Consider the following 19,498-nt stretch of genomic DNA (forward strand, 5'->3'; position numbering starts at 1 on the left):
ATAGACACAGAATTGAATGAGATAAGACCCTACCCTCATCAGTCTCACAGCTGGATACTTTCAACACTGTATAGTAAGTGATATAATTGGGTAAATACAGGATGCTGTGGGATGCAGCAGAACCTGACCTACACCTGGGAGGTTCAGGAAGGTCTCCTAATAGTCTCTTGAGCTACAACCTGACAGATGCTGGAGAGTTAGCCAAGTGAAGATGTGAGGGAAGGGTAAACCAGGCAGAGAAAACATAAATGTTAGAAGGCTTAGAGTAAGAGGGGCTTGGTTCATTTGAGGAACTGAAACAAATTTGTACGGTTAATATAAATTCTTAAAGGGGAAGTGATAAATGAGCTGACCAGCAGGGGACAAATCATATAGGGACTTGGAATCCATTTTCTGGGGCATAGAAATTATCCTAAAAGCAATGGGGAAGTACAGGATCAATGTCAAGAATAGATTTTATGGAGTAGTCCTCGGGAGCAGCATTGTCCAGAGCAGCAGCATTGCCATCGGGAGCGGGAACTTCGCCAGGGAGCAGAGCGACTGGGAGTGTCATCATTGGGAAGGGTCGTCCTCAGAGACGTGTGTTACAAGAAGTTGCAGTGGCTGAGGTTCAAGAGGTTGCTGCCTGGTTTTCCTCCAGGATTTTGAAGAATTCCTGTCTCACATTGAGAAGTGTTCCAGGGTGCACCTTGACTGCACCACGGTCAATAAATCCAGCTACATCTGTTCAGTCATCTCTCACCAAAATGACTAGGAGGAAGAATGCCCAACAGAAGTAAAAAACAGAGGATGGACCTTCTACAACAGAGCTAATGGCTATCAACATAGACAATATGTCGGAAAGAGAATTCAGGCTAACAATTATCCAGGCAATAGATAGGTTGGAGAAAGCCATGGATGACCAAATGGAATTGATTAGGGCTGAGCTGAAAGCGACCAGAGATGATGTTCACAATGTTAGGGCAGAGTTAAAAGCTACCAGGGAAGAGGTTCACAATGCTCTCAATGAGTTCCAATCTAATCTAAATTCTCTAAAAGCTAGGGTAATTGAGACAGAAGATAGAATGAGTGATCTGCAGGACAAACAGATAGAGAGAAAGGATCAGGAGGAAGCCTGGAACAAACAGCTTAGAAACCACGAAAACAGAATCAGGGAAATAAATGATGACATGAAACGTTCCAACGTCAGAATTATTGGAATCCCTGAAGGGGAGGAGAAAGAAAGAAGCCTAGAAGATATAGTGGAACAAGTTCTTCATGAAAATTTCCCAATATCCTGAATGGAACCAGCATTCATTTACTAGAGGCCAAACGGTCTCCACCCAAGATTATAGATTCCAAAAAAAATCAAGGCACCTGAGAGTCAAATTGAGGAATCATAATTGTAGATACCATCTCTTGAAAGCCGCTAGGACAAAGAGGCTCCTTACTTACAGAGGAAAGCCCATCAGAATAACATCAGACCTGTCCACAGAGACCTGGAAAGCCAGAAAGGCCTGGAAAGATATATTTAGGGCACTAAATGAGAAGAACATGCAACCAAGAATACTTTATCCAGCAAGACTGACATTCAAAATGGATGGAGAGATAAAGAGTTTCCAAGACTGGCAAGGCTTAAAAGACTATGCAACCACCAAGCCGACACTAGGAAATATTAAGGGGGGTTCTATAAAAGAGGAAAAATCCTAAGAATAGCATTGAACAGAAATATAGAAACAATCTACAGAAAGAAAGACTTCAAAGGTAACACGATGTCAATAAAAACGTATCTATCAATAATCACTCCCAATGTGAATGGCCTAAATGCGCCCATAAAATGACACAGGGTTGCAGATTGGATAAAACGACAGGACCCATCCATATGTTGTCTACAAGAGACCCTTTTTGAACCTAAAGATACACCCAGACTGAAAGTGAAGTGATGGAGAAGCATCTTTCATGCCAATGGGCCTCAAAAGAAGGCCAGGGTAGCGATTCTCATATCAGATAAATGAGATTTTGAACTAAAGACTGTAGTCAGAGATACAGAAGGACACTACATCATTCTTAAAGGGACTATCCACCAAGATGATCTAACAATTGGAAATATCTATGCCCCCAATATGGGAGCATCCAATTACATAAGAAAGCTGTTAATCAAGATAAAGAGTCATATGGATATGAATACACTAATCGTTGGAGATCTTAACACGCCTCTCTCAGAAATAGACAGATCATCGAAGCAGAAAATCAATAAAGAAACAAGAGCATTGAATGACACATTGGACCAGATGGACCTCCTAGAGATATACAGAACATTCCACCCTAAAACAACAGAATACTCATTCTTCTCAAGTGCACATGGAACCTTCTCAAGAATAGACCACATACTGGGTCACAAATCAGGACTCAACTGATACCAAAAGACTGAGATTATTCCCTGCATATTCTCAGAGCATAATGCTTTGAAACTGGAGCTCAATCACAAGGAAACGTTCAGAAGGAACTCAAACACCTGGAAGCTAAAGACCACCTTGCTTAAGAATGCTTGGATCAACCAGGAGATCAAGGAAGAACTGAAACAATTCATGGAAACCAATGAGAAGTAAGACACTTTGGTCCAAAACCTATGGGATAGAGCAAAGGCGGTCCTAAGGGGGAAATACATAGCCATCCAAGCCTCCCTCAAAAAAATTGAAAAATCCAGAACACAGCAGCTGTCTCTACACCTTAAAGAACTGGAGAATCAACAACAAATCAAAACAAATCCACACATAAGAAGGGAAATCATCAAGATTAGAGCTGAGATTGATGAGGTAGAAACCAGAGATACAGTAGAACTTATCAATGAAACTAGAAGCTGGTTTTTTGAAAGAATCAATAAGATCGATAAACCATTGGCCACACTAATCCAAAAGAAAAGAGAGAAAGCCCAAATTAATAAAATTATGAATGAAAAGGGAGATCACAATGAACACGAAGGAAGTAGAAACAATCATCAGAAGTTATTATCAACAGTTATATGCCAATAAGCTAAGCAACCTAGATGAAATGGATGCATTCCTGGAATACTATAAACTCCCAAAATTGAATCAGGAAGAAATTGACAACCTGAATAGACCAATATCTAGTAACGAGATTGAAGCAGTGATCCCAAACTTCCCAAAAAACAAGAGCCCAGGACCTGATGGATTCCCTGGGGAATTCTACCAAACTTTCAAAGAAGAAATAACACCTATTCTCCTGAAGCTGTTTCAAAAAATTGAAGCAAAAGGAAAACTTCCAGACTCTTTCTGTGAAGCCAGCATTACCCTGATCCCCAAACCAGGCAAAGACCCTACCAAAAAGGAGAATTTCAGACCAATATCGCTGATGAATATGGATGCTAAGATTCTCAACAAGATCCTAGCAAACAGGATCCAACAGCACATTAAAAAGATTATCCACCATGACCAGGTGGGATTCATCCCTGGGCTACAAGGATGGTTCAACATTCGCAAATCAATCAATGTGATAGAACAAATTAATATTATAGTCTTTGGCTTAAAATCTAATGTATCTGATATAAGGATTGCCTCTCCTGCTTTCTTCTGATGTCCATTAGCATGGTAAATTCTTTTCCACCCCCTCACTTTAAATCTGGAGGTACCCTTGGGCTTAAAATGAGTTTCTTATAGGCAACATATAGATGGGTTTTGTTTTTTTATCCATTCTGATACCCTGTGTCTTTTGACTGGGGCATTTAGCCCATTAACATTCAGGGTAAGTATTGACAGATATGAATTTAGTGCCATTGCATTGCCTGTAAGGTGACTGTTACTGTATATTGTCTCTGTTCCTTACTGATCTACCACTTGTAGGCTCTCTCTTTGCTTAAAGGACCATTTCACTATTTCCTGTAGAGCTGGTTTGGTATTTGCAAATTCTTTCAGTTTTTGTTTGTCCTGGAAGCTTTTAATCTCTCCTTCTATTTTCAATGATAGCCTAGCTGGATATAGTATTCTTGGCTGCATGTTTTTCTCGTTTAGTGTTCTGAAAATATCATGCCAGCTCTTTCTGGCCTGCCAGGTCTCTGTGGATAAGTCAGCTGCCAATCTAATATTTTTACCATTGTATGTTACAGATTTCTTTTCCCGGGCTGCTTTCAGGATTTTCTCTTTGTCACTGAGACTTGTAAATTTTACTATTAGGACGGGGTGTGGGCCTATTCTTATTGATTTTGAGGGGCATTCTCTGAACCTCCTGAATTTTGATGCTTGTTCCCTTTGCCATATTGGGGAAATTCTCCCCAGTAATTCTCTCCAGTATACCTTCTGCTCCCCTCTCTCTTTCTTCTTCTTCTGGAATCCCAATTATTCTAATGTTGTTTCATCTTATGGTGTCACTTATCTCTCAAATTCTCCCCTCATGGTCCAGTCGCTATTTTTCCCTCTTTTGTTCAACTTCGTTATTCTCTGTCATTTGGTCTTCTATATCGCTAATTCTTTCTTCTGCCTCATTTATCCTAGCAGTGAGAGCCTCCATTTTTGATTGCACCTCATTAATAGCTTTTTTGATTTCAACTTGGTTAGATTTTAGTTCTTTTATTTCTCCAGAAAGGGCTTTTATATCTCCCGAGAGGGTTTCTCTAATATCTTCCATGCCTTTTTCGAGCCTGGCTAGAACCTTGAAAATTGTCATTCTGAACTCCAGGTCTGACATATTACCAATGTCTGTATTGATTAGGTCCCTAGCCTTCGGTACTGCCTCTTGTTCTTTTTTTTGTGGTGAATTTTTCCGCCTTGTTATTTTGTCCAGATAAGAGTATATGAAGGAGCAAGTAAAATACTAAAAGGGTGGCAATAACCCCAGGAAAATATGCTTTAACCAAATCAGAAGAGATCCCAAATCGTGAGGGGGGGGAGAAAGGGGATAAAAAGAGGTTCAAAAAGAAAGAAAGGAAAAAAAGAAAAAAAAAGAATTAAAAAAAAGAAAACGAATAAAGAAAAATATAAAAAAGAAAAAATATATATATTAGATAAACTACTTAAAAAACGTTAAAAAAAGAAAAGGGTAAAAGTTAAAAAAATTTTAGCAGAAGAAGAGAAAAAAATGAAAAAGAAAAAAATTAAATTAACTGCAAGACTAAAAAAATCACAGGGAGAAAGCCACGAGTTCTGTGCTTTGCTTTCTCCTCCTCTGGAATTCTGCTGCTCTCCTTGGTATTGAAACCGCACTCCTTGGTAGGTGAACTTGGTCTTGGCTGGATTTCTTGTTGATCTTCTGGGGGAGGGGCCTGGTGTAGTGATTCTCAAGTGTCTTTGCCCCGGGCGGAATTGCACCGCCCTTACCAGGGGCCGGGCTGAGTAGTCCACTCGGGTTTGCTTTCGGGAGCTTTTGTTCCCTGAGCGCTTTCCGGAGAGTTCCGGAGGACGGGAATACAAATGGCGGCCTCCTGGTCTCCGGCCCAGAGGAGCCGAGAGCCCGGGGCCCCACTCCTCAGTGCGCCCTCAGAGTACAGCGCCCAGTTACTCCCGTCTGCCTGACCTCCGGCCGCGCTCGGAGCCCACCGAGCCTGCGGCTGGTTCAAGGTAACCCCGAGCTGTGAGCTTACTGTCGGCTGTCTCTGTAGCCAGCTTTCCCGTTCCAATACCCGCAAGCTCTGTGACACTCAGACACCCCCGATCCTTCTGTGACCCTGCGGGACCCGAGGCCACGCTGACCCCACGTGGGCTTCGCCCCAGTTTAGCCTCTGGAGCGATGTCCCTCAGCGGAACAGACTTTTAAAAGTCCTGATTTTGTGCTCCGTTGCTCCGCCACTTGCCGGGAGCCAGCCCCTACCCCCGGGGTCTATCTTCCCGTTGCTTTGGATTCACTTCTCCGCAAGTCCTACCTTTCAGAAAGTGGTTGTTTTTTTCTTTCCAGAATTGCTGTTCTTCTCTTGGATCTGCCGGTGGATTTGCAGGTGTTTGCCATCTTTAGATTAGCTATCTAGCTGATCTCCTGCTAGCTGAAGTAGTCTCAGACTGCTACTTCTCCGCCATCTTGACTCCTCCCCAAACTGTTTCTCTACATCTTAACTGATATGTTGTCTGTTATCTTTTTGATGATAGCCATCCTAACAGGTGAAAGGTAACAGCTCATTGTGGTTTTGAATTGCATTTCCATGACGATGAGTGATATTGAGCATCTTCTTATATGCCTGTTGGCCAATTTTATGTCTTCCTTGGAAAACTGTCTATTCAGGTCCTTTGCCCATTTTTAAATCAGGTTATTATTATTTATGCTATTTTTGTTATTATTTGCTATTGAGTTGTTTGAATTCCTTACATATTTTGGATACTAACCCCTAAACCGATGTATATTTCCCCATTTCATAGGTTGTCTCTTTACTCTGTAGTTTATTTCCTTTGCAGTGCAGAAGCTTTTTAGTTTGATACAGTTAGTTCTGCTTGTCTTTTTTTTTTTTTTTTTTTGCTTTTGCCACCTATACTTTTGGGATAATATCCAAAAAATTATTTTCCTGACCAACGTCAAGAAGCTTTTTCCTGGCAGCCTGAGTCCTGACCTCTTGACTTCCTCCCTGAACAGAGGAGCTTCACCACTCAGGGCTCCATGCATTCACCCAGCCGTCAGGTCTGCCCTGTCAGCAGTGTGGCCAACACTTAAGCAGGAGCTAAGGACTCAGACTCCTGGATCTCTGTGTCCTGTTCCACCAGCTTCTAGAGTGGCTGGAGGTCTGGGTGCCTGACCACAAGAATGACAGGGCATCTGGTGGGCATAGGGGATATTCAGAGTGAGAGGGAAACCATCAAAGACCTGAATGATGACCTGTCTTCCTGCCCAAAGAGGGTGAGGAGCCTGGAGGCTGATAATCAGAGACTGGAGATCAACATCTGAAAACACCTGGAAAAGAAGGGACCACAGGTCAAAGACTGGGGGCATTACTTCAGGATCACAAAGAACTTGAGTGCTCAGATCTTTTTAAATTCTGTAGACTATGTCTGCATTGTTCTGAAGATTGACAATGTCTGTCTTGGTACTGATAACTTCAGAGTCAAGTATGAAACAGCTGGCCATGCACCAGTCTGTGGACAGTGATATCCTTGGGCTCTGCAAGGTCACTGAAGACATCAGTGTCACTCAGTTGCAGCTGGAGATGGAAACTTACTCTCAAGGAGGAGCTATTCTTCATGAAAAAGAAGGATGAGGAAGAAGTAAAGGGTCTACAGGCCCAGATTGACCATGGAGTTGGATGCCCCCAATTTCAAAACCTCAACAAGATCATGGTGAACATCCAACCCCAGTATGATGAGATGGCTGAGAAGAGCTAAAAGGAGCTGGACAAATACCAAGCTGGCCCCAGCAGATTGAGGAAAGCAGCATAGTGATCACCTTATAGACTGATGAGATAGGAGCAGCTGAGTCCTTGGAGATCAACCTGGACTCCATGAGAAATATGAAGTCCAACTTGGAGAACAACCTGAGGGAATTGGAGACCTGCTATGTCATGCAGATGTAGCAGCTCAATGGAGTCCTTCACCTAGAGTCAGAGTTGTCTCAGAACCAGTCCGAGGGGCAGCACCAGACCCAGGAGTACAAAGCCCTGCTGGACATCAAGGCCAAGTTAGAGGCTGAAATCACCACCTACTATCACCTGCTGGAAGACAGAGAGAGGGCTTCAATCTTGGTGACACCCTAGACAGCATAAACTCCATGCAAACCATTTAAAAGACCATCACCTATAGGACTGTGGATGGCAAAGGGGTGTCTGAGACCAATGACATCAGTTTTGAGGCTTTGAAGCAGCAGAAGCAGTGTACTCTTTGGGGAGCAGGACACCAATAAAAAAGTTCAGAAATCAAAACAGTTCTCCCCTATGTTTTCTTCTAGTAGTTTTACAATTTCAGGTCTGTGTTTAACTATATCCATTTTGAGTTGATTTTTATATACGCTGTGAGGTAAGTGTCCAGTTTCTTTCTTCTTCTTTTTTTTTTTTTTTTTTTTTGCATGTGGATGTCCAGTTTTCCCGGCAGCATTTATTGAAAAGACTGTCCTCTCCCCATGGTGTGCTCTTGGCATCCTTGTTGAAGATGGATAGCTTATAAATGCATAGATTTTATTTTGGGGCTCTCTATTCTGTTCCATTGGTCTATATGACTGTTTTTACATCAGTACCATACTGTTTTGATTACCCTATCTTTGCAATATATTTAGAAATCAGGAAATGTAATGCCTTCATCTTTGTTCTTTTTGCTTAAGTTTGCTTGAGGTATCTATGGTCTTTTTGTGGTTCCATATGAATGTTAGGACCTTTTTTTCTATTTCCATGGAGGAAAAATGTCATTGGAATTTTGATAGAGTACGAAATCTGTAGATGACGTCGGGTAATATGAACATTTTAACAATATCAATTTTTTTAATCTGAGAACACAGGATATCTTTCTAATTTTTGTGTATCTTTTTCAGTTTCTCTCATCAGCATTTTATAGTTATCAGTGTACTGATATACTATATGTAGGTTTATATCGTCAACAGGCAGAGACAATTTTACTTTTTCCTTTCCATTCTGGATGACTTTTATTTCTTTTTCTTGCCTAATTGCTCTGGATAAAGGATTTCAAGTACTATGTTGAAAGAAGTGGCAAGAATTAGTATCTTTGTCTTTTTCCTGATCTGAGAGGAAAAGTTTTCAGTGTTTCACTGTTAAGTGTGATGTTAGCTGTGGACTTGTCATATATAGCCTTCTTATGCTGAAATACATTCCTTCTGTATCTAATTTGTGGGGAGTTTTTAATCATGAAAGAATGTTGAATTTTGTCAAATGCTTTTCTAAGTCTATTGAGATGATCGTATGATTTTTAGCCTTCCTTCTATTAATGTAGTATATCATATTTGAGAATATAAATTATTACACTCATTTTGGATATTAGCACAACTATCCAGTCAAATTAAACATTTGGATACCTTTATAATCTAGCACTTCCAGTTTGGGGAATCTATCATACAGAAATAAGAATACTGGTACATAGGCCATATATACAAAGATATTTATTATAGGACTATTTTAGTGGCAAAAAGAGGGACAACCTTAGTATCGATAAACAAGGAAATGGTTGAATAAATGATGACATAGCCATACTATTTAATCCTAGCATCTATTAAAATGAATATTTTGCAGTTTTATGTATGGACTTAAAGAATAACCATGTTCCTTTGCTAGGTCATAAAAATTAAGTTGCAGAGTAATGTGTAAAATTTTAAAAAATCCCATATCTATAAAAAAAGAGAAAGATTTTGGGGTACCTGGGTGGTTCAGTTGATTAGGCAACTAATTGAAATCAACTAATTGATTTTGACTCAAGTCATGATCTCAGGATTGTGAAGTCAGTCCCCACATTATGCTCTTCACGCCAGGCAGACAGAGACGGGTCAGAATTCTCTCTCTCCCTCCCCCTCCACCTCTCTTACTGCTCACTTTCCCTCTCTCTCTCAAATAAATAAATAAATAAAATCTTTTAAAAAGAGAAAGATTTTAACCCCCTAAAAATGTTACTAGATACAGGTATATGGATATAAACATAGAAACAGATGTGGAAAGCAGAAGCACCAAATTCTGAATTATTGATTATATCAAGTGGAAAGAGGTTGGATGGGAAAGGGATAACTCTTAAGTGGTTCTTTGTGTAGCTCTTTACTGTTTGACTTGTTACTAAGTATGTTACTGTAATTGAAAATATAATGAAAAAGTGGAGAAAATGGAGAGAAAAATGGACTAGAAGGAGTATAAGGGAGACAAAGAAGGCAGCTGGGAGGCCAATGCAATGATATACATAAGAAATGATGGTGACATAATTAGAGTAGCATCAATGAAATAGAAATGGATTTACTTAGTGGGTAGAAAAAAAATTAGGACTTGTTGATTTGACTGAAGGGAGAAAAGGGGGGAGTCAAGAAAGCCACCCAGGTTTCTGGCAAAGTGCTATATTATTCACAGAGATAATGATCAGAAAAGAAAGATGTGTGGTTTTAAATAAGTTTTGATTTTCAGGTACCTGTGGGAAATTCAAAGAGAAGAAATTTGTAAGCAGTTGGGGATATGCACCTGAAGCTTAGGAAAAATATCTGGGCTGGAAATATAGAAATGGAGATCATTAGCTAAGTTAGGGCTCTCTCAGTTGCCAGGTAGCTGGCCTAAACTGGATTAAGATTTTTTTTTAAGAAGAGGTCATGGGGTTTATTGGCTCATTTACCTGTAAAGTCCTTGATGAAGCTGGCTTACGATATGGCTGAACCTTGGAGATCAAATGATGTCGTCAGGTCTCTCTCAACTCTGCTTTCCTTTGTAGTAGCCTCATTCTTCAGGCAGGTTCTCCCTATAAAGTGGCAAAAATAGCTACTAGCTTACAATTATCCAACTTAGCAAAACCAATGGAAAGAGTGTGTTTCACCCATCTACTTGAAGTCAGTAAGAAGGATGTTGTTGACAACATTGGTGAGAGCAGTTTTAGTAGAGTAATAGGGACAGAAAGATTGAGAGTCAAGTTAGATGAGTAAGTAGAAAATAGCAAATACAAATGAAAGGGAGGGAGATAACAGAGCAATAGCTCGAGATTTACTAACCACCTACTATGTGCAAGTCACTGTGCTACATAACATGCGGGCATACAAAAATGAGGAGGATAAAGTTCCTTAGTTCTGGAAGCCCATGGTCTTCATAAAAGAGAGAATCTTATAATTCCCAGAGGTGATAAGTACTTATATGGAGGTATAAGATCACGTGGACGTATAGAGGAGGGAGCTGCAGAATGGCCAATCAAATACATTAAATACATCTCCAAGGAGATGTGCATAATGGCTGGCACATACCAGACATGCATACATGAGTGGACAAGGTGGCATTTGAATTGGATTTTGGAGGATGAATAGGACTTTGATGAAAAAAGTAGAAAATGCATTTCTGACAAAGGTACAGCAGGTGCAAATCCCCTGCCTGTTGGTTCTCCTTATACCTTAAAAAAAAAAAAAAAACTCATACATAACATAGGAACTTGGAAGAAGTACTGCGGGAAGCCACAACCATTGGGCAGAGAAAATGTGACAAGAGCCCAGAAAGAGAAGGTTTCAAATGCCCACTTGGGCATTTGATAAATGGCATTTTAATCCCAAATTATCTTGGCATCTTCCCCACCTCACTGTATCTTTTTTCTACCCTCCATACACTTGAGAAAGAAATATTAGCAAGGCCAACACAACTCTTCCATACACTTGAGAAGGAAATATTAGCAAGGCCAACACAACTCTTCCTTTTTACAAAATACAATATATATAAGCCATGTGTAACTTTGGTAGCAGTTTTAATTTCCTTGATATTCTACCTATGCATCTCTGGTGCAAGGTAGCAAAATACATTTAAAACCTCAACATAATTAGAATCAATTATTGATATTACTTTTTTGTTTAGGACTCTAAGCTGACTTAGAAGACATAGATCCTATGCCATTAACATGTTCAGAGATGTAGAAAGAGCCATTTTTGAAATAACATATCGGGGATGCTTTGCTGAAGACAAGTCTTGGCTGCATTTTAGTACTGCTACTAGTATACAGCCCCTTTAATAAATCTAGTACTGTGGTCAGTTCTTGAGAGTCTAGCCTAACTTAGGCTCTATGTACTCAAGCCAGGGTTCTAGCCAATGTATGCTATATGTCAAATAGTGTACTAGATAGAAGGTGGCTTTGTGCAGATCTCTTCTCCCTATAGCAAAACAACTCATGGGCCTGGCCTGCTGCCAGAAAGTTAGTAGTGTCATCTTTATAGATGAAATTCAGTGCATCATATTCTTACATTGTGCCGTAAGAGAGGGAAGAAGATTGATTTGGTAATTCACTATGTTTTGATCCTAATCTGTTTAGAAATATGATTTCTTAAAAAGGAAATGGAGAAAGAATGTGTTTCTCATGATAGCTTCACAGTATCTCCTGAGAGGATGTTCAGTTATTGTAAATACAGCAATTTGATTCTATCCTCAAATCTCAGATATATTTCATCTCTTTAAAAAAAAAATAAACTATAGGGATAGAGTGATGGGGTTATGGACATTGGGGAGGGTATGTGCTATGGTGGGTGCTGTGAAGTGTGTAAACCTGGCAATTCACAGATCTGTACCCCTGGGGCTAATAATACATTATATGTTTATTAAAAAAAATAAAAATAATTTTTAAAATCTACATTGAAATGGTCAAATTCTAAAGTATGATTTGCATTCTTTCAAAAATGAAATTTTATATTTCAGGTCACACATATAAATCTCTGTTTTGTCCAAAAGAAAAAAAACAAACTTCTTACATGAGTCACAGTCTTTGGTTTGTATCATGCATTTATCTTTTCAAGTCATCCCCAAAGCTCTTTATAAACAGAGGTTTATACTGTAACCTATTTAAAGGAGAAGGGTATATTTGTGGTACAAATATTTTAACTCAGAGGTGGTTTTCAAGTTTCAGTGCAACATTTTGAATCTAATCTGTTCTTCCCAGCCCCTAGCATAGTATGCAAAAATCCAGAAGCTATCAGAAATAGGGCCCAAATTTAGTTCAGTAAGCTCCCAGTGCATGGATAAAATATATTACAGAAAAGGAAAACTCAGTTGACATTAACAAGCAATCTTTCTGACCCTTGATTTCTTTCTTAGACAGCCTGAGGTAAAGAAAAAACATAGAATTTAAAGCCACATAGACCTGATTTCAAATTTTAAATCACAGAGACGTGGGGCACCTGGTTGGCTCAGTTGGTTAAGCATTCCACTCTTGATTTTGGCTCAGATCATGATTTCAGGGTCTTGAGATCAAGCCCCAGGACAGGCCCCAGCTCAGCAGGGAGTCTGCTTCTCTCCCTCTCTTTCCCTCTACGCTTAGACCCACTCCCACTCTCTCTCTCTAAAATAAATAAATAAGTGGTACCTGGGTCACTCAGTCTGTTAAGCATCTGCCTTCAGCTCAGGTCATTATCCCAGACTCCTCGGATAGAGCCCCACATTGGACTTCCTGATCAGCGGTGGTTCTGCTTCTCCCTCACCCTCTGGCCCTCCTCCCTGCTTCTGTTCTCTCTCCCTCTCTCAAATAGCATGGAGGACATGTGGAGTTAGAAAGGAGAAGGGAGCTGGGGGAAATTGGAAGGGGAGGTGAACCATGAGAGACTATGGACTCTGAAAAACAATCTGAGGGTTTTGAAGGGGTGGGGGTGGGAAGTCGAGGTACCAGCTGGTGGGTATTATAGAGGGCACAGATTGCATGGAGCACTGGGTGTGGTGCAAAAACAATGAATACTGTTATGCTGAAAATAAAAAATAAATTTAAAAAATTAAATTAATTAAGAAATCTTTTTTTAAAAAAATCACTGTGACCTAATTTTAAATCCTAGCTGTACTATTTTTAGCTTTGTGGCCTTGGCCAAGCCATATAATCTCTGTCGGCATACATTTTCTCATTATATAAAGACAATAATGGTACTTTCTTTGATAAGCTATTAGAAGGATTAGAGGTAGTATAAAATTCCTAATTCAATGCTGACACATAACAGGATCTCAATACTTGGTAATTATTAATATCAACTGTAAAATGAGAATATTACTAATCTATCTACTTCTCAGATTATAGATAAAATAAATGAGAATGCTTTTTTTTAAATACCACAGTGTCTTAGCCACTTTTATAGTTGAGAAAAGAAGCTACTCTGCTTATTTCACATGATTGTGACACTCAAAAGAGATAGTATATACTAAAGTACTTAGAAAACATAAAGTGCTATTAAAGATCAAGGTGAAGTCTTTGGTTTAAATAAGACTTGTCTTAAAAGTTCTCTTTTTCTTCTCCCACCAAGGAATTAAGAATTTGGTAATAAAAATTGAATATCACAAACTGATATTGATAGTTTGTTACATCTGATTTTGTCCATTTGCAGAAATATATATATAATGTGAGCACTGTAAATAAAATATATTCTCAGTATACCTGATTATTCAAAGGTCTTTTATTTAGCAACTTTAAACATCCAGAACACAGCCTGGATACCCAAAAGGAGGTGGGATGAAAGCCATATGATCTGGAAACAAAATCTCAAACCAGTGAGGCCTCTCACTCTACACCTGTAAGATATGAATAGTACCAACTTTACTAAGCATCTTGATTTAGTGTTGTATATAAAAGGTTGCTTACTGATAATGAGCTTAGTTGTCTTGACAACCAATTAAAATGAGAGAAGGGATCCACTAGATGTGAGAAAACTGATACTCTAAGAAGGTGCACTTAGCAGTATAAAGAACAGAAAAATTCTAAAGACAGAACTAGAAAAATGAAGTCACGTGGATCATTTATGTAGGGGTTTAAACTTCACCTTGTGCCTTAGTAGACACTAGCACCTCATTGTATGGTCCAGTAGGGGATTTTCATAGGGATGCTTAGTCCTCAACAGACAACTATATCTGACAAAACAGGACAAAGAAATCTCAAATCATTTTAGAAAGGTTTCTGTCAGATTTCAAAGTTTCCTCATTTGGAGTCAGTTTTAGTTATCCAAAAAACTCGTTTCTGCACCCCCGCTTCAATGGTGGCAAGTAAGTGAGGTGTTAACTATGCATACAGCTGCTAGGTGAAAACTATATAACATTGTAATTATATAGAAACCTGATTTTTAAAAAATCTGATATATAGTATTTAACCAACTCTACTAGAAGCCATCTTAAAGTTTATATAATAAATTCTAAAATATTTGATATGGATTTTTTTTAAATGTGAATAACCAAACATGCTAAACCTAAATAATGACCCATGACATAATTTAATAATTCCTGATGCAAGAGGTATTTCAGAATCTTATAAGACTTCAAAAATGTCATTTATGAATATCAATTATTGGTCAAACCTGTACATGTAAGTGATGAAGATTGAGTTGAATCTAATCTGGATTTAAGTCCTGAGCTCCCCCACTTACTGGTTCTCTTAACTTGAGGGAAGTCAGCCTCCATGTCATTTTATGGGATTGTGTTAAGGGTCAAAAAATGGTGTAGATACAAATGCTATGTAAACTATACAGTGATGCACAAATGTGAAGTGTTACTTCTCATAAAAGTTGAATACAGAAAAAATATGGTTTTTTTTTAAAGATTTTTATTTATTTGACAGATCACAAGTAGGCAGAGAGGCAGGCAGAGAGAGAGAGGAGGAGGAGGAGGCAGGCTCCCTGCTGAGCAGAGAGCCCGATGTGAGGCTCGATCCCAGGACCCTGGGGTCATGACCTGAGCCGAAGGCAGAGGCTTTAACCACTGAGCCACCCAGGTGCCCCAAAAAATATGTTTTATAAGAGGTAATTGGTTTGGGGATCTCCAAGCAGTAAGGGATAATAAGAAAACCAACATTTTATTCTTTTTTTTTATTATGTTATGTTAGTCACCATACAGTACACATCATTAGTTTTTGATGTAGTGTTCCAGGGTTCATTATTTACATATAACACCCAGTGTTCCAAGCAATAACCTTTACTTATTCTTAATGTGTCATGTAACATTGCCATGGGATGGCAATCACAGCAGAAAAATAAGTGGTCTTATTTTTTCACCAAACCTTGCTGGGTATAGCCTCTTGCTTTTACTAAATTAGTCACCCCTTGCCCATCTTGTCTTATCCATCTGTTTAGAATGCAGCTGTAAATTTTCATAGCCTTTAAGAGGCTTTAATGGATGGCTTTCCAGACAGCTCATCTTCTTAGTTTACATTCTTCCATGTGCATGTTTAAGACATTGACATTTTCTATATCTCTTTCATGTACTTTTCTCATCTTCTCAGCTAGATAATAAGCCACAAGAAATTAGGGATCCCTTCTACCTCAGTGTGGCAAATAGCACAGGATAAACAGTAAAAAGGAGTTCATGAATGTTTACATATTGAAAGAAAACATGCCATAGGTCCATGCTGAAGCACACCCTCTTATAATAGAGAAAGCTACACAGTTGACCCTTGAACAACATGGGTTTGAACTTCACAGGTCCACTTTTGTGCAGATTTTCTTTGATAAACACAATATAGCACGGTAAATGTATTTTCTCTTCTTTATGATTTTCTTAATAACATTTTGTTTTCTCTAGCCTACTGTATTGTAAGAATACAGTATATAATACATATAGCATATGAAATACATGTTAACCTACTGTTTATGTTATCAGTAAGGCTTCTGGCCAATAGTACACTGTTAGTAGTTAAGTTTTGGGGGAGTCAAAAGTTTTACACAGATTTTCAACTGTGCAGGAAGTCAGCACCTCAAAACCCCACGTTGTTCAATGATTAATTGTATTTGAAAGATCTTAAGAGACAGGTAGTAGACAGTGGAGATGTCTATGCAGCCACAGACATTATATATAAACATATATAATGGCAAATATTTGGTAGGTCTTTGACATATTGACATATTGACATAGGAATTGTTACAAATTATTTCTTCATGAAGGGGCAACCTACAGGCCCTTTCTAGTACTATATCTGTTCCACAGTAACTGTGCTGTCCACAAATGGCTTCTTCAAAGCAAGAATTTATTTACTTATTATGTAAAATACATATATGTATTATTTACAATTATTACAATATATAACATTATTTACAATACATATAATGTTCCATTCTCACATTTAAACACAAATGAAGAAATAAAAATTACATTGTCATTTATCATCACATATTAGTTCAACCTTCATCCCCCAGATTTCATTACTTCTCTGACTGTTGCTATATAATATGGAATATCTTGACCTGTGGTTGCCATAATTCAGAGCTTGGATAGCATTCACATGTGGGACTTGTTTCCTGGGATCCTTGTAGTTCTATAACTAGACCCGTTTCTTTTTTGCTCAAGAAAATCTATCAGAATGTAAATGAGAGGGACATTATTACAGAAACATCATGAAATCTATTTCAATACCTTCAGTACTTTGATAGCAACAATACCTATAGCTCACTTCAGTACTTTAGTTGTAAATTACTGGGGTGGTATTGTTTTCACATTCAGGATCCTGGGTTCAAGTTGCAGGTCTGCTACTTACTTGTTAGGAAACTTTGAACATGCTAATTAATCTCTCAGCCTTACTTCCCATAAAATAGCATTAATGGTACACCTCTTTTGCTGGGTTACTGTGGGGATTAAATATATGATTTGAAAAGCACTTTTTTAAAGATTTAAAGCCCTAGGCAAATCTGAGTTCTATATATTCATATGTACCTGTGTAATTTTCCTTTTCTTCATTGCCAGGCCTTTGACTTAGGTCCTGAAATACCTAGTAATTTGTCTCATTCTTAACTTTATATAAATTCCTTAGCCCCTCTTCCTTCAAAATCATTCCCTTGTAGTCAATCCAGCTAATAGTTCCAGATATATGTTTTTCCATTACAGCCAGCTATGTAAGCCCTAACTCCTAGAGGTTATTCTTACTGTGCTCATAGTGATGAATTTAAATGCAATCTAAGATGGAAGAAAGCTCCTTATCTTAGAATTCTCCATCTCTTTGCCACTCCCAGAGAATGCTGTCAAATACACCAAAAGTCAAGCTCTTTTCTTGCCTTGTCAGTACATCCAGCATATACCTGCATATGGCCCAGTGCAGAAAGACAACTTGAGGGATGCATAGGAAGGGAACTGACCTCCAAGAACGGGACAAGTATGGAGGGTATAGGGAAAACAGGACCCAAGTTTTCAAGATGTGGTCAAAGATGGTCAAAATTTGTATGGGAACCTTTAGCTGGAAGACCTGGCTATTCCTGCTGCTACTGTTCCAAGCTATAACTCCCTATGCTACAGCCCAGTGGATCAAAACAGGATTGGAAAACTAGGACCACCTGCCACTCACAATGTATCTTGGGACTCCACAAGCAGTCCCATTCCCACCAATTGCTCTTCCTACTGGTTCTGACCTACATTGGAGCTCCCTATGGCTGATCTCCATTGCCTTTCCCTTCATCCATTATATAGTTTTTTTCAGTTGGGTGAGAATTGTAAATTCTTAGATCTCTACCCAGAAGAAACTCCTACATGTACACAATAGTAGTCTTAGACAAGAATATACAATAGCAAAATCTAACAACCCAAATGCCCATCAATGAAATAGTGTATGGATAAACTGTGACATATTCATGCAATGAAATATTAAATAGGCAAATCAATGACTGCAGCAACACTTACTGGTATGGGTGAATCTTACAAATACAATTTTAAGCTTATAAAAAGTAAGTCCCCTATGTTGAAGTTGTCACAAACACAAAAAGCCATGTATGTTCTTAGTATACATCTAGAGGAAATAAAATGTCTATCTCAACGAGATATTTGATATTATGAATATTTCATATTCACTGCAGCATTCTTTATAATAACCAAAACGTGGAAACAACATAAGTGTTCATCAATGGATGAATGGATAAAGAAAGTGCGGGGTGTGTGTGAGCATGTGCGTGTAGACACACACACACACAATGGAGTATTGTTTGGCCATAAAATAGAAAAAAAATCCTACAATTTGTGACAACATAAATGGACCTTGAGGGCATTATGCTAAATTAAATAAGTCAGAAAAAGAAGTTGTATGATCTCACTCATATGTGGCATCTAAATAAAACAAACTCATAGAAGCAGAGAACATATTGGTTGCCAGAGGCAGAGGGTGGGAGATTGGGGAAATGGATGAAGATTGTCAAGAGGTACAAACATCCCGTTATAAGATTAATAAGTCCTGGGGATACAACGTACAGCTTGGCAACTATAGTTAACAATACTGCATTGTATATTTGAAAGTTCTTAAGACAGTAGATCTTAAAAATTCTTATCAGAAAATAACATGGAGGACATGGGGAGATGGAGAGGAGAAGGGAGTTGGGGGAAATTGGAGGGGGAGATGAACCATGAGAGACTATGGACACTGAAAAACAATCTGAGGGATTTGAAGGGGCAGGGGGTGGGAGGTTGTGTGAGCCTGGTGGTGGGTATTGTGGAGGACACATGTTGCATGGAGCACTGGGTGTGCTGCATAAACAATGAACTCTGGTACCCTGAAAAGAAATTTAAAAAAAAATTTTTTAAAGTTCTCATCATAAGAAAAAATATTTGTAACTATGTGTAGTGATGGATGTTAACTAAAATTATTATTATAATCATTTCACAGTATATACCTATATCAAATTGCTGTCTTGTACACCATAAACTAATGTTATATGTCAATTATATCTTAATAAAGCCAGAAAAATAAAATAAAAACAATATGTATTAAATGCATTTAAGAAACAAATCACTGTGGACCTATCATAATAAAAAAGCTATTTGAATGCTAAAAAAATTTTCAAAATATTAATACAGTATAATAACCTTTATATAGTTACATACAACTAAGATTTTTTTTCAAAGCTTTTTAGGTATACATATAAATGTGATACAATTATATGAAAAGGAAGTCGAGGAAATGATGAACACAGGATTCAGGGTAGTTTACCTTTGGTGGGGGAGAAATAGGGA

General features: G+C 38.4%; 1 protein-coding gene and 1 pseudogene across 5 annotated transcripts in view; both read left to right on the forward strand.

The window, feature by feature from the left end:
* The window catches only part of EDA (ectodysplasin A), a 477,063-nt gene that overhangs the window by 358,222 nt on the left and 99,343 nt on the right, over window positions 1-19,498 (forward strand). The window lies entirely within an intron of this gene.
* Window positions 6,274-7,956, forward strand: LOC116583669 (annotated as a pseudogene).

The sequence above is a fragment of the Mustela erminea genome, chromosome X (assembly GCF_009829155.1).
Source record: "Mustela erminea isolate mMusErm1 chromosome X, mMusErm1.Pri, whole genome shotgun sequence".
In the NCBI taxonomy this organism is placed as follows: Eukaryota; Metazoa; Chordata; class Mammalia; order Carnivora; family Mustelidae; genus Mustela; species Mustela erminea.